Source organism: Apteryx mantelli, chromosome 3 (assembly GCF_036417845.1).
Source record: "Apteryx mantelli isolate bAptMan1 chromosome 3, bAptMan1.hap1, whole genome shotgun sequence".
In the NCBI taxonomy this organism is placed as follows: domain Eukaryota; kingdom Metazoa; phylum Chordata; class Aves; order Apterygiformes; family Apterygidae; genus Apteryx; species Apteryx mantelli.
In genome coordinates, this window is record NC_089980.1 from 17,240,440 (window position 1) to 17,257,119 (window position 16,680).

The 16,680-nt window shown below is 42.0% G+C and overlaps 1 long non-coding RNA gene across 1 annotated transcript in view; it reads left to right on the forward strand.

Annotated features, from left to right (window-relative positions):
- Positions 1-16,335, forward strand: part of LOC136991546 (uncharacterized) — a 427,115-nt gene extending 410,780 nt beyond the window's left edge. Inside the window, exon 6 of the long non-coding RNA XR_010883648.1 lies at positions 16,119-16,335. This is a non-coding gene — a long non-coding RNA (uncharacterized lncRNA). The remainder of the gene's footprint in view (positions 1-16,118) is intronic.
- The last annotated feature ends 345 nt before the right edge of the window (positions 16,336-16,680 follow it).

The following is a 16,680-nucleotide window of genomic DNA, read 5'->3' on the forward strand; positions in this document are numbered from 1 at the left end:
TACATCTCACAGGAAGTGGTTTGTCGAAAGATTATTGGAGTGACTACTCACTGGCCTTCTGGGACATCTTCGAGCTGAGCACTCAAAAATCTAGACAACTCAAGTCACTAAGAATATGACTTGCAGAAGCGTAGCTCTCCAGACCTGACTTTTCTTTCACCCTGAGATGAATTTCACTGGGCACTGATTTGCGCTTAGAGAAATGAAATTTGCCTAAGGATTGAAGTTACATGTTTTCCCTTTAAGGGAAAAAATAAAATACAAATGTTCGAGGTGAGCTTGACTAGGGTTTGTGTCGTTGCTGATGATCGGCCTTCCTGAAATGATCGCTGATACACGAGCTTAAATTTATAAATCAAATGAGTTTACCTTAATTGATAATTGGGATAATAGAATATTTTGGGGAACATTTAGAAGATATAACTGAATATAACAATGATTATTAGATTCCTAAATTCACTTTAAAAAAACCCTGTCAAACAATACTAGCTATCAGATTCTCTATAAACAACAACAGTGGAGAAAGGAAGAGGATTGTAAAATTGCTTATTAAACATAGCTACAGTGCTGTCTATGAGTTGCTTCGCATATATAACATAGACTTAACCACCAAACTTAAATTTTTCTAGTGACTCAATGCACTACCAAGGCTGTGGATGGGGAAACATGCACAAGAAATGATGCAGCAGTTGAGTCCTGAACATAGTGGTGTAACTTGAATGTTTTCTGGAAAACTGATCAAAGCAGGATGGATTTTTAAGATATAAACTAAAAATATCCCTATGCAGATATGAATCTTGGTCATACTAGATGGAGAAGGAGGATGATGGTTGAGTTATGCTGATTCTGCTAAAGAGATCCAGTTATATATTAAGGCAGTAAAATTCTCTATGAAACATGGGAGGAATGTATTACTGGTTAATTACAACAGCAAGATATGCCATTGAAGGGATTATTACCATATTTTATGGTAACCGTTTTATCATCTCCTTGTTTATATCGTCATTTGGTAATGAACTTTTCTTCATACTTTTAAATACTTAATATTTGAGTATTACATATGGTATTTGATAGGAATAGTTCTTAATATAGGGAGTAAATGGGGAATGGGGAGAGGAACAGAAAACACTGAAGGGAAAAAATGACACTTGCTGTAACTATATGTTGTGCCTGTACCTGAGCAGCAGTGTGGTTGGTTAGGTCTTGTTTTTATGGTGGGGATGAGGTATTGAAAGCAATATCTTGTTTTAAAGTGAAAAGCAAATTCTGCTCTAACCAATACACTCCGTAAAGCTGTTCCCAGGCCAGCCTCAGCAGCACCTCTTCAGATGTGGATAGCTGAAAGATGAACATCTCTTGTTTTAAGTAGTTGGACAACTGTTTGATTGCTCCTTTCTATAGGAAAATAATCTCTTCATGGATGGCTATAAGTGGCATCATTTTTCCTTTGGGTTCCCATTGCGCTTTCTGTGTATATTACACATCTGGACTGTAAGTGAAACTTGCTCATTCCTCTGAAACATCTGTTGCGTCCTGCTGCAGAGAAGGCCAACTCATCCGCTATTTTTACTGTGTACTGCATAATCTTATTAAGTCTTTCTCTAGCAGTCCCCATTCCAGATACCATCAGTTCAAAATCACATGAAAATATCAAATGCTTTCTGCAAAAAGGGTTGCCTTATTTCGTAACTAGATCTTTTTCTTAAATAAGCCAGATTAAGAAATAAAAAAAGTCAGTGAAAAAAATGTAAAGAGTATTTTCCCTTTTGCTTGGAAAAATGTAAATACCTAAGGAAAAAAAAAAAGCAGGAAATGTCATATTAGAGAAAGGCTATTGCTTTCTTCTGTTAAACAGAGTAACTGGGCTGATACTTTTAATGCAGCCACCTGTAGAAAGGCCTACCCAGGAAAGAAAGGTGAAATTATGGATACTTCTAGTAAGAGAAGGAAGGAGAAAGGGGGGGGGGAGGAATAAATAAATAAATAAATAAAAAGAGTGTTGCAGAGTCTTCAGGGCTCTGGTTGCCTCTGCCGCTGAACACTGATGAGGGCAGAAGGAGCTGGGATGACAAATATTAGTCGCCGCTGGGGCTCGGAGCTCAGGTAGCAAGAGATGCTCTCCGAAGCTAATGAGAGAAGAAGTTTTTTCTCTGCACAAATACATTTCTGCACATCTAGAGGATGGTGCGTGTCTCGCCACTGGAGAGGTTCAGCGAGAGTCGCCGCGTTACCCTGGGCTGAGGGGCCCCATGCCTAAAAATTTGCTAGCTTTTCCCTTTGTTCCTCAGGCACCAGAGCTTCAGCTGGCCGTTTTGTCAGCTTCTTAGAACAAAATAAAGGAAAACAGTAGTTTCTAAAGTGTTTGCAGAAGTTATTTCTGAGAATGTCAACTAGGGTCTAGCGTTCTGGTGAGTGAGCAGTAGTAGCAAGCTTTTATTAGGTTTCAAAGTGGAAGACAGAAAGCTTTGCTTGTCTGGGATATATATATGTGTGTGTGTGTGTATATATATTTTTATTTTTTGGTACCACCATCATGTTCCAACCAATGGAAGAGTCCTCCTGACACACAAATTGCGCTCCCCCCTGTGCCATGAAGGAAGGAGGCCTCAGACTCTGTTGCTGCAAGCCTTTATGCCTTTGGATGTGGTTTTTAAGCCCTTCTTCACTCAGCGCTCAGGGCACATGGAGAAGTTACCAATTTTTTTATAGCAGCCCAGAGCTGGAGAGGGGGAGGGAGGTGCACGCACAAAGGAGAACTGGCTGCATTTTGCAAGTACCCAAATTGTGCTATGAGAGCATTAAATATTTATCAGCGAGTGTCTGCCCATCGAGTACTTCGGTATATTTAATTTGTTTTATTGTTATTGTCTGTCTGGGCTTGGACTTACCTCCTCGGCCGAAGATAAAAGATGATTTGTGTCCTGACCACGCAGAATGTGAGGTAGTGCTTAGGTTATTCCTGAAATTCAATTAATGAGCTCAGAAAAGGGCAGAGGCAGGGAAGGCGGCTTTGCTCAGCTGCGTTTTACAATTTGCCCCCTATTGAAAACGTACCTCTTGCAGCTATAGTTTTGTTTTGGAAAGTCTGCTCTGTGCTCGCGGTGCAAGATACAGCTGCCTAAAATGGGAAAATATTAGGGGCAGGAGGATGTCTTGGGCCTGTTTCCCGAGCACGAGGCGGTGAGCGCTGGGCAGCGTGTGCTTCCCGGGCTGCTAAGGGCAGCTGAGGAGCGAATGATAACGTCCTAATGCACTTTCACTCTTCTGCAAAGCAGCAACGCTGGAGAGCCAGGGACTGCTTTTGACACGTGGTAATTTGCTGAAAATCACTATTTGCAAAATAGAGAGAACCCATTATATTAGCAGAAGTGACAAGAAAATAAACCACTTTTTTGTTGTTGTTTTTAAGGAAAGCCTTTGGAACTAGGAAAGATAGATGCAAGGTTGGCTATTATTAACCAAATCAAACTTATTTAAATGCGCTGTCTTTGATACTTAATAAATGTTATAGTGTGGCTTTTCGTGGCTAATAAAACTTGGTTTACATTACACCCCTTGTCTGCTATGATTTGCCTCCTAGGGCTCACTTAGAGTGCATTAAGAAACTGCACACAAGATCAGTGTGATTTGCTGCAAAACTTAAATAATTCATTTATGCACCACTGCTTTCAGACAGTGTTTTTACAAATGCTATAATGAGACAAGCTGTGAAATGTTTTACATGGCAGAAATGAGGGCTGCTGCTCAAGGAAAGTCTTTCTGCATGGATTTTATTCCTTGAAGTCTGCAATAGGACTTTCAGAGCATTATGGTGCTGACCTCCAAAACATACTGTCCCGCTGGTAAGGCCGTTTGTCCTAACACAACAATAATATGTTTTGCTTCCGCATCCTTTCACTGGAGGACCTGAAATGAGCAGGGGATGCTTAAGGAGCGCAGATAGGAAACCCCAGTTTGCTATGCTGGGGGAAAAGCCGTTTTCTCCCTGTGGTTATATCTTGTCTACCATACTGGAACTATTTCCTGCTCCACTATCTGCAGTATATTTGGCTCTTTTTTCATGGTCATGGAAGAAGTTGAAAAGATCCAAGTTGGAAAATACCAGAACTAAGCTTTACTGTCAGTGTTGTTGGCAACTCCCACAATCTTATCTTTAAATCCTCAGCCTCTGGAGCCATGTTATTTTGTGTAGCTATAACCTTTCATTACCCTCTCCAAAAGTCTAGCTGTCATGGTAGAGAGCTTGTAAGTATGCCCTGCACCTACATTCTCAGGAGGAGTTGCCCAGATGCCTGAAATAGCTCTGTTATTTACACTAAAAATTAGAATACATTATATTTTTTATTAATCCAGTGAGTTTTGGGGGGGTGGAGGAGGAGTGCCTGCAGTTGATGGAGCTGTGTGACCTCTCCATCTTTTTTGTAGGGCTAGTAGCATGTAGCTGTTAACTACATGATCAGATCCTATTTGTTCTACAGGAAGAACAAATTACAAAAGAATTAAAACATAAACAAATTAGTCTTAAATTAGTAGTTGGGTAAGAGTAATCTGTTTACAGTATGTGTCTGACTTTGCCAGGAGAAGTATACAACAGTTTATATTTCCCTGCATATCTCACCACTGACTTGGAGCTTGAGATAAGATGAGGAAAAAATACTAGGTATAACCGAAACTGCTGGTTGGATTTGGTTGGAATTTGTAATTCCTTAGCTAACTGTTGCTAGGAACCAGCATTAAACACTCCAGTCTCCTTGCGTAAGCAATGGCTGATGAACATAATGTAAGCAATGCATTTCATATAAAACATTACTTCAATTAATGTGTAATTAGAAGCAGATTTTGTTTGTTTTTTATCATTAAGACAAAATGTTTCATTTTTCCTAGCTTTTTAATGTGTGAAATTTTCTTTAGAGTCTTTCAAGAACAAATCTTTTGCAATTGTTTGCATTATCTGTATGACTGTTACGAAGCCTTGAAGAGTGTAAGGGCAATTAGGATTTTACAGAATCAAAGCTGGAGAAAAAGGACGAAAGGGAATTCTGAAACCAGAGAGCTCGGGCTGTTACCAGGTCGAGAACCCTTTGAAATTGCTAGCATTTCTGTGAGCGTTTTCCCCTACTTCTCAGCCAACTCTGAATCTGAGGAAATTACCATCTGTGCATAGATATGCAGGAAATGAGCTAAATTTGTAGTGTAAACATTTCCAAATGAATATTTGCACAGTACAGTCTCTCAGCAATGCGTTATCCTCTTTTATTTGATAATCAACATGTATCCCTTATGAGTAGAGTTGAAAGAGAGAATGACTCTCACTAAACTCTAATTATCCGCTCCTTCCTCTGGGGAGGAGCTGTCTTTAAGCCCCTTTTTGTGAGCTGCTCTGTGTTTCACAGTCATTCCACCTCTTGATCACTCTTTTTCCTTATTTCGCCTCAAAGTGGACTCTCAGATGTAAGGGCAGAGCACAAGCCCAGGCATCTCCATAGAAAGACGTCTGTTGAATTCCTATAAGGCAGGATTGCCTGGGCCAACTCCAAAGCCTAGGAGAGATTCAGAGCAATTAACTTTTAACTGAGGCTTTATACAGGATGCAAACTTGTGATAATACATAAATATTTCTTGGCTCAGGACTGGGGGAATGACATATTTCCATTAGCCCAGAGTACTTTTGACTTGAGTCAATCTGCAGCAACATGAGTCAGCTGTTTCAGCTAAGTAGTGTTTCTAATTCGCCCCTTTCCTAATAAGCACGTATGCATAACGTGAATTTCCTACCCCAGTTAATCTGTGTTTCCTCCATATGGCTTGTAGATTTCTATTTTCTTTTAATTCAGTGCAAGCTGCTGAATAGGAAAACACAGTCAAGATCCTGTTCTAGCAAAAAAGAGACCCCCAGATGAAGTTGCCAGGGAATTGCTGAGATTAGCATATCCTAGATGTTTTGGGAAAGGCACTGTTCAGCCAGTCACTCTTAACTATTGAGGCCTGAAAGTGGATGAAGTCCTTCAGTAATCCCGTATAGGAGGCCCTGCGTTTTTCTGGGAAACTTGCTGAAGGCAGCATTCGCAATAGAGGAAAGCTGGACCGAACCACGCTGAAGCTGCTTCACTTCCAGGATGAAGGAATGGGCCTGTGGAGTTGTCCTGAGAGGATTAAGATGAGCTATTGGAATAATATGGGAGTTAAAAGGTTTAGGAAGTAGATATATTCTCTATTTGAGAAGCCTCAAGGTGCATGGAACAGAATGACTCGTTCTGTTAATCTTAATGCACAGCTAGGAGTGCTAGGGTGATATTAGCAAAGCAGTGCTATTGCTGTCACGGGGCTATCAGAGTAAAGCTGTGGACCTATCCACGTGCACCCGCACACGGAGAGCACAAAGATGAACCAGCGCGCGCAGACGCATGCTAAGGCACTGCAAATTCTAGCTGAAACTTTTTTCTCACTATGGCTAGCAACCTTGGTTTTTTTTAAAAGGCAGCTTTGCCTTTTTGTACCAATGAAATCTAATGCCCCGTTTTTTTTCCTTCAAACCGGGAGAATGTTAATTCCCGGAATGCACTTTATACAAATTAAAGCCCTTTCTCCCTTCCAAACGTAATTTTTAACAAAGGAATCAATCTCTATCCTAGCAAGCCAAGGTGAACAAACATATATAAAATAATTAAATTGCTTTTTTTCTTATTATAAGAGTTTGTTTGGTTTCTAAAACCAAGCCGGAATATTTATGCCCTTCCTCTTAGAGAAGGTCAGCAGATATATACTCAATTACCTATTTGTGTGCGTTAAATCAAACAACTCTATATTCAATATTTTGTTTTTTAATTTTGGCTGAGCAGGAAGCTGGAAATCCAAATTAATGACTCTTCCCCAGTGACATAAATTCTGAGAGGTGTTCGTCGCGTGCATGCCTTGTTAAAGGGCTCTGACGTGATTGATGGCCGTTGTCCTCTCTGACAGCGGCGCCTGCACAGCCGTGGCAAATAGACCAGCAAACATGCCGAGAACTTGCACTGGGATCAAAATCTTAGGTGTTTTCATTAATTTTACTTCCAGGTTACGAGGACTGGTTTCTGAATAGGCCTGAATAGTCTTCTAACAGCTGCTGTTAGACATGATAATATACCCAGGTCACCACTGCTGAGCCAGAAAGAGTAGAGCTTGTTTCTGGGCCGTGTCTAGGGGCAGCAGAGCCCCTTCTGCTGCGGGGAAGAATTGCTGTGCAGTGACCATCTTGTGCCAGCCCTACAGTGGCTATATATATATATATATATATATATATGGATAGTTTACCTTGCAAAGGGATCCCACATTAATGGTCCGCTGCACGTTGCATTGTTGTCCTTCCTCTGTGTTTAATAGTCCACTGACCGCTTGGACCCTGCACCTACAAGGGGAGTTTTCACCCAGAAAACAATAAAAATGGCCATAATAAAATCCAGGCAATAAGCATTTCATACTACTTTGCACCATCTTGCTAATGTTGAGTTCGCTTTTCTGAAGCGCTGCTTAGCTGTGTGCTGCAGCAATGCCGCAAGCCAGGGCAGTCTTCACGCTGTGGGTGGAGAGGCTGACCGACCGGTGCAGGCACGACAGGGTGCGAGCACCTTGGGATGGGCTTCAGTTAAGTTTGGGGCTTTGTTTTAATCTCATGCTTTTTTCCATTTGTAGGCTATTGGGGTGGAGAATGGATTTGTCTTCTAGGGCCTGGTGTCTGTGAGCCTTGTGGAGCTGCTAAGGGATAGCTTTCCAGCTTCCTCTACTAGGATCTCTCTTGTAATAACTGAATGCAGTCCCTCCCAATTTGATCAAAACGCAGGGGCTTAACTGAGCTATATGTATTATCTGCAGCAAGGTGCAACTGCAAACAGGATGGGTCACGTGTATATAGTCCTCTACAAGTGCTCTTCTGTGAATAAACATCAGATAAAAATTGCATTGATTTAGCAATCCACACAAAAATTGGAACAATGGATTAAAGTATTTGGTCCCGAATTAATGAATATGCAACATTTCAAGAATTACCTATAGCCAGAGCTTTGAAATGTGAGGCCTAATCAAGGTTAAAATTGACAAATGGCCCTTACAAAGGGCTGAAGTAAATGAGCAGTGCCTGTGCCTTGTGGATGTTGATGTGGTCAGATCCCAGCGGAGGCGCCTGTACTGCAGCATGGACCTCTCACTGATCAATGTAGCATTACTGGTAATTTTTATTTTCTCTTCAGGCAGAGGCAAAGCATAAATATAGCTAAAAGAGCCCAGCTCGTTGCTTTTTCTACACTCTTTGTGCTATGAACTATTTTCTCCCCATAGGCTATTAGTGTCTTTGAATAAGTATCTCGTTCCTTTCAATAAACACTGTACATCTGAAGTTAAAGTGGCTACTAGTAACTAAAGTGACAGCTACTCCACTGCTAGCAACAAAAGGAAGCTTGTTAAACCTGAAGATGTCACATCATTTTCATAGCTCTGTTTCTGAGCTCTAGGAGACTAGAGTGCCATATTTTCTAGGCAGAAACAGGTAGTCAACTAGAGTGTTTATTCATTGAAGGTCAGGCTTTTGTATTATGAAACTTCTAGCAGATGTGATAAGCAGTAAATTGCAGATCTATCACCTTTTTTTTTTTTTTTTCTTCCCAGTGAACGTGTGTGTGAAATCAGCAGAATACTGCCTGCGTTTGATTTATGGCCCACTTTTGACCAACTCTTATCAGGTTCCCACAAGCCCTTTTCTGATGCAGCTCATGTCTGAATGACAATAGACAACCAGTGCCATTATGCTCCAAAATCCCTCTCTGCATTCTAGACACCTAAGATTACATCTGGGCTATTGATTTATTACTCCCTCTTTTTTTTTCCCACAGGGACCAGTTTGTTCAGCCCGAACAAGATAGACTATTATTAAACTGAGCAAACTACTCCATGTGAACTTGGTAAAGAAATAATCATTTGCAACCACCTTTCTAACCACCCAGGTTCATAAAGAAATGTAGGTGTTGAAATATTAAGACTGTTTATATATGGGTCCCACCATTCGTGTTTGTTCAGATTATATATAATTTATATACATGAAATGAGACCCAACAGGCATTCTGTTGTGTTGGACATTATAGGCATATTGCCTAAAGCACCGCAGTATTACCACCCAATGTACAAACCCCAAATTATTGCAAATCTACGTTATAGAAATACCTACTGTAACACCTACTGTATCTGTGGCAGGGAGTTTTTATGACACCTTTTAGAGTCTCAGCAAAATTTATATGTTCTACTAGTAGGGTTTTTTTTGGGGGGGGGAGGGAGAGGAAGCTATAAATTTTACAGTACATCAGATTTTTATATCTCCGAAAAATGTACTGTGCAGGATTCACATTTAATATCCCTCAGCTATAGTCATCTGTGTATTTAAGTCACTAAGTGAAAAGGTACAGACAGGGCTTCTAGTTAAAATGATTTTTTTCTCTCTCTCTCTCTCTCGCTCTCTCTTCTCCCTCCCACAAGCACGTACCTCACCCTTGCATCTTCTTTTGGTTAAAATAACATTGCAAAAGCCTTTCCTGACTCAGAGTTTACACCTGAGCACCTCTGGCCTGGTCTCAGGAAATTCTGAGCACTGCCGCGCCGGACCAGCAAGGTCTGCAGGTGCTCTGAGCAAAACCCGGGGCACGGCACGGAGCAAACGCCAGCAACAGAGGTCTTCAAGGCTGTGCCACTCCTAATCGCTGGGCGCGGGGACGGAGCTGCTTAATTTTCAGCCAAACCTCGTGTGGTTTATGTCGTACCTCCCCAGAGTTATTTTATTCTGCCTGCTATTCAGTTCACTGGACACAAGTCTGTCCTTGCTAGAGTCCTGTTACACCGTTTGTCCCATCAGATTGTTTGCTTCAATTACATATGTGGGCTGAGAGCACTACATGCTGGCTGTAGTTTAAGTATTTCCTTTTTGTGCCTTAGCTTATTGCTGTTAATGTTTTTTAGGCATTCCTTTGTTCTTCCGTAGAACAAAACTCCCTGTCAGCCAAGAAGCGCATAAAGCCGATATCAAGTGGGAAGAATTGACTTTTATCATTCATTGTTAGGTGTCTCTTTTCTGTGTCATCATTTGCTCATCCTTATGAATTCAGTAGTCCTCATAGATGAAATATTTTTTAATTGATATTTTTTACTATTTTGTGATTCCTTTCTGCAGGCTTCTGTTCCTTCTCTGTCCGTTTAGTGCTTGACCCTGCCAGATTTTGTGTCTGTTCCAGTAAAACACCTACAGACATGCTCAACAGTGTTTGGAAGCTCAGACATTCACAAATGCTTTTGGACTATTGTAGTATTTCTATCTAAAGAGGGCTCATCAACGGGGTGTCTGAGCAATACCTACCACTGAGGTCTTTTAGAGAGTGAGGGGGATTTTCTTTGCGAAAATCAGGCCTTTGCAGTTATGGTCTGGCTGAGCACCTAAAACTTGGGATGAGAAACGGACCTGTGTAATGCTGATCATGAATAACCAAGACCCTGTTCAGCAGGGAGGAGGTAAGAGATACAGAAGTGTATAAATTGGGATTTCACACACGCAGGGATTGCATTGCTGTAGGTAACAGAGGACGCTCCAGCTCAGTAAGGACACTGGAGATCTACAGGAGCTTCTGGTTGGAGTAAGGGTAGTAATTAATGACAGATGGAAAAGGAAGAGTTGTTTTTCCTCAGAATGGAGCAAGTAAGAAGGGAGATGAAAGCAGCACAACATGAGAAGTGGAGAGTCAAGTGAGCTGAAATATGGCAAGCTGAAAAACCCCAAAGGGAACACTTTTTCCCCGTAATGTGCAACTCAGCTGGGAAATTCTGTGCTTCAGTTCAACTGAGAACAAATCAGATTTTAGAGAGAGAGAACCAAATTTATAGCTACAGGCCATGCTACAGCAGGAAGAGCAACTGCAAGGTCATTAAAAATGCGCTGCTGTCAAGCCTTCAGTCACTGGGTGTTTGGGAGCTGAGAGGGACAAGTAGCCAGTAATCGCATGTGGCAGAGCTGCTTGCTCTTTGAAGCCTAGTTCTTGTCACAAGAGACTGGCTTGCATGGACCGTTGCTCTTACGTAGTATTGCAGTTTCTTTGTTCCCACCATTAAGCTCCTTATTTTATAAAAGTTTTTGGATAACTGGTGTACTGGCTGTTCTGTGGAAGGTCTTCCCCATTCTCCCTACGTCATGGTTCACTGTGCTAGTGAGGAAACAGATTTCAGCAGTGCGCACAAGCCAGGAACGGTTCAAGTTCTGAATAAGCCCGCAGTCGCTTACGTGAGAGTCGCCTGCTGTTTGGACTACACCCTTCGTAGTCTTCCCAGCCTGCGTTACAGTTGCCATTTCGCTTGTGTCTCGGCATTGCCAGAAAAAGCAGCAGCAGAAACCTGCTCTGGGTAAGCCAGACTTAGAGTTCTTCTGGCTTCATGGGGGACCTTTCCTCTGCCATGGAAACTCCCTGTTCCCTTATTGCAGTTGACTTGAAATGGTGATTTATTTGTCTAATGGCATTTCCTGGCTTCACTTTGTTTTGGAGCAGAAACCTGCTTCCTTCCTTTTAGCTCCTGGTATTTTCTACCCTAGAGTACAGACCCGGCCTGCACCAGCATTGGCTTGCATAATGTAACTTCAAATAAAGGTCATAAATAGTCTTATTTGGAAATTAATTCAAATAAGAAGGAGAACGAGCCAAAACCAAGCCTCTACTGGGCATGTTGATAATGTCATTTGTTTACAGAGTGCAAGATCACTGCTAGAGGACATCCTGAATCGTTGGCTGTTGCCCTTCGTTTCTGCCCTTGGGTGTCCCTCTTGAGGGGGAAGCAAGTCCAAAGGTCAGAGAGGCTCTGCTGGACCAACACTGCCTGAAGATAGCTATTCATCTTCAAGAAATCCAGGCTGATATTTTGAAAGATCAGTGTTGGGATTTTGATGCCTAAAAAAATACATGGGATTCACTTCATTCCATGGACAAATTCCGGTATAGTCATTGGCACTGGAACCAGGGCGAATTAGTACTGCATTTCTTGAATACTAACCAGGAAAAAAGTCTGTTGTAATGTCAAAAGTGTGTGGCAGCGGAGGAGAATTCGTGTTGGAGGGCTGTGACTGTGGTGTGCATGATGGGAAAGCCTGGCAGCGGCTGTTTCTCTTGTGCTTATTTTTTATGTACGTAAAATCTGTGTGTTTCTTCTAGCAGCCTTCTATGTTTACTTAAAATCCAGTATTTGCAGAAACATTCCCCGCAGAAAACATATTTGTTATAATGCTCCTCTCAAAAGCGCACAAAAGGGTGTGAGAAGACACAGGCAAAATACAGCCTCTGCAAATGAGGATTTGCTGCAGAGGCAGACGGGGCTCGCACAGGTCCGCTCGGAGCGGGTGCTGGCTCGCGGCAGTACCCGGCCGTGTGCATCCCCTTTGGTGTGGCCAGAGCAATCCTTTCGTTCGGAGCCTTCCAGGGACATGCGGGTGAGGAGCGAGCAGGATTCACTTCCCTGCTCATGCTCTCCCTGGAGCAGGTTAAAGAGCAAACATGGCCAAGATGCTGCCTCTTGCACCCGTTTACTGGAGACACCGAGGAGCGTACCAGGAGAGGAGGGGAGCTCTGCTGAAAGTGCGAATAGAAGCTCTTTATTAGCTCTTAAGGACAGGGAAGCAGGAGCCGAGACGTGTCACTGAGGTTTGAGTGGGGCATTTTGTTTGCTACCCTCGCCTTAAAGCTGGGCTTGAAGTCAGTTTAAAGAGCTGCCTAAAATCTAGAAACAAATTGGGAGCCATGTTGACAGCCATGCTGAAAAGTGATTCGATGCCCTTTCCTAAATGTTTTCTCTAAAAGAAAAAAATCAGATGTTTCTATCAGAAACATTAATAGCACAAACACATGGCTCTTGGCTCTTTCATTCAGCAAGTAGCAGCAGCAATTAATTAGCTCATAGAATGTGTTATGTCTGTACGGAGAATTTTAAACCCTCGCTTTTACTGAAGGTTTAAAAGTATTTCTGGGCAGTTCAGTAGCATCGATGATGCACATTTAACATGTGGAAGAAGCCGGTGCTCTGACGTCAGCCAGCAGGTACACAAAGGGTGTCTTCAGGCAAGTCCAGTTGCACTTTTGGCTTAAGAGCCTGCATTTCACTCACTCACAGTGAATAAAGAGAAGGGGATATTCAAACACTCTGTGAAGGTCTCCTGGGTGTAGCTATGGATAGTAGGTAGTATTTATGCTCCATTTTGTATGCTTGTCAACAGCTCTTTGTGTCAGACTATTTTTTTTTAATGCAGGTTGTCCTCAGGAAACTAATGTAAAGGAGTGAATGTTGCCTCAGCTGCCATAAAGTGTTATGTTCTCTTAAGTATAAATCATCATCCTGAAGTTCATTAACCTTAATACGGTTTAGACTTCATGTGTCATCAGTTGAGCCCAAGCTTTTCAGATGAGTCATTCGCTATATACTGAGTTTGTGGGGGCAAACTAATTTTTGCATGTAACGAACGTTGTGCTCAGGCCTTTCTCCTTCTATCCTCCACTCACTGAATTCAAATTGCATTTGTTGAACTAAGAAGGTGTTATGAGAAAAGGGGGGTTGTGCCAACCTTAAGATCAGAAGGAACCGTGACTCCAGAGGAAAACTCCACCAAGGCATGATGGCAGGGATGCTAACAGAGTTGTTTAAGAACAGCCTTCATTCTCTTTATTCTTCTATAGCAGTGTAAATCTGGTGTTGCCCTGTTAAGGCTAAGGGAAGCATGTAAGTCAGGGACTTCTGTGAAAGGTCCGTAGTCCCCCAAACTAGCACAAGCCTAATCTGAGCTGTCCACAAAATGACACAGATGTATGAGCTGGGTCCTAAAAGCGAGTGTGGGTGAACGTCGGGCAGGGGGGAGCCCCGGGGGATGGCAGGAGAGCTCACCAGTGTCCTTGGCAGCCGCCTTAGCGCAGCAGCTGCTTTGCCGATGTCTCGCCTTGCCGAGGCATCGCAGCATGGGTTGCTTGTAAGGAGGGATGTAAAGGAGGATAATGTAGCCGCTGACCTTGTGGATTTTTACAGGGAACTCATCCAGTGCTTAGGGGGTGGCATGACACAGAAGGTGCTCGTTGGAAGGTTTGACAAATGGGCAGTGGAGACTGGCACAGTTTGCGGAGCGGAGGCAGGGGTCAGTGTAGTGTGGATGAAATGAAAGATGAGGACAGGGCTAGGTCAGGAGGAACACTGTATCTCGGGCAGTTGTGTTTTCCACTGTCCAAATTCCCCATAATCAGTTTTTCCATCTCCTCCAGCAAATCTGAGGTTTTTGTGATTCATTCTTTTAAACACCACAGACTGTTCTTAGGTTAAAAAAAATACCTGCGCACACACAGATAATAGAACAAAATAAAAATCCTTCTGTGTCTTCAGGTCATCATTCTTTTGGCTGCGTGAAGCTCACCCATTGACAGGAATCATCTACCTCCGGCTGATCTTACTCCTCAGCCAAGGTCTGGAAGTCTGTCACCTCCCGTCATGATCTGTCATACAAACATAACACACCATGTTAACCTAGTGGTTGGAAAGATTTGTTGCAATTCTGTCAGATCCTTTTTTTTTCTTTTCTTTTCTTTTCTTTTCAAACCACTTAATACAATGGGCGAGAATTGTCTTATAGGTTAAGGGCACAGGCTGGGTCTTAATTTATCCCAGTAATCTGGCCAGAGTACACGCAGGAATCCTACAGACTGCATGAAAAGTGCTTGAGTCAGACCCTTCTATGCTCAAGACTCAATAAGGGCATGAGTTGATCTAAACACATATATCTTCTTCTGTGCCAGAGGGGGAAAAAAATCAATGCTGTCTCTGGCTGAATTCCTAGTTGTGTTTCAAAAGGCTGTTACTTGGCTCATCTCCTTACCTCCAGACGTTGCAGAATAGCCCTGCTGCACTCGCTCTGCGTTGAACTGCCTTGCTTCTTCTCAGAGAAAACAGGCTTGGCCTTTTCCCTCAGCTTCTGTCTCTTCACCATCTTGTTCTTCTTTCTTTTCCCCCCGCCTTCTTGCCTTAACTGAACTATCACAAATAGGCCTCTTGATGCCACGTTTGGGCTGCTCAGATGCCTTCCCCTCCATGGCTCCAAGCGGGCAGCGTGGATGAATTGTTTCCAAAGAATGAGAGCTGCAGTATCCTGGTTTTGGCCCCCAAAGAACTTGGTTTATGCAGATTTTGCTAATTTGTAGGGGGTGTTAAAGAGGAGAAAAAGGTAGACTGCCCACTAAAAATCAGCTTCATTTGCATGACCAAAAAGTTATATTGCAGGCAAGATTTTTAAAGGCTTATTGTCGGAATTGAGAGAGAGATGACCCATGGGCTGTTTCATAATCTTTATTAAGGTCCTTGTACTGTATTACAGCCTGAATTCAGAAGCTACTCGTATGATTAAAATTATGTATGTGCTTAAATATCTTTGCCTAATCTTTCTACATAGTTTTTTTCTTCCTTTTAAGCAAATTCTTACGTTTTCCCTTTGTTTTCCCTTTGTTTTCCCTTTGTTTTCCCTTTGTTTTCCCTTTGTTTTCCCTTTGTTTTCCCTTTGTTTTCCCTTTGTTTTCCCTTTGTTTTCCCTAAACTCTTCCTATTCCCTGCCACAAAACAGTTACAGCAAAACCAATAAAGCACTTTGAAATTTGTTGTTATGATGGTAATAAATCAGTGTGTTTAAGGTGTGGAGAGAGCAAACCCACTGATGAAGAGCAAAGTTATAGATTTGAACCTCCTAACTAATTCTCCTAAACCACAGCTCCTCATCTTTGCACAACGTCATCTATCTCATGGCAGAATCAATCATTCCTGCTGTATTGACAACTCTCCATGAACTAGCTTAGCTTCAGTCCTTGAGTAGGTGAAGGGCCCATGAGGACCCTAGTCCTGTCCTCGCCTGCTTCACGGGGAACAGGACTGGAGCCCAAGTAATGTCTGAAAGATTTTCTTTTATTTGTTGAACAAATGTTTTCACCTGGCTGTAGCACAGTCAAACAGTGTGAGGGAATCATTACAATACCCTTGTCTATTTATCTGTGTTTTTATAAGGTCACCCATCACCATGGTATCTAAGTGGCTTTCTTCTTTCTTTTAAGGAGCCTGGTCAGGAGTTGAAAATAAGGAAAAGAGAAGAAGAAAACCACAAAGAAAGAGGCATATGAAAAGTAAAAAATACAGAGCTGGAGGTGAACCTAAACACTCAAAGGTAATTTGCCTTGAGGAGCAAGAACCCTTGAGAGCTATGTATGGGCTTTGGAAAAAAGAATCCATGAACAATAGTAAAGGCTATGAATGTGCCATCCTCTGACAGGTATCTAAACCTTAAGATTAAAATCACAGCTTCAAAAATCCTTCTGTCAGAGCAAGTTTTCCTTAGCTAGTCTGGGTTTCAAGGAAAGTATCACAAAAACAATATATATCACAAGTGAAGGTAGCAAAGAAAAATTCTCTGTGAAATTTCTGAACAGGTCTGTTCTTGAAGCACATTCTCTACAGCTTGATGAAATTATCTCAATATTAAAATAGCATTATATAAAATTACGTAATTATGTCTGAGTAAAGTAAAAATAGTAGTAACAAAAGACCTAGTTTGGTTTTTTTAAGTATTTTTTCTATGTATGTTGAATCACCCCAAATCTAAATGCAATACTTAAACAC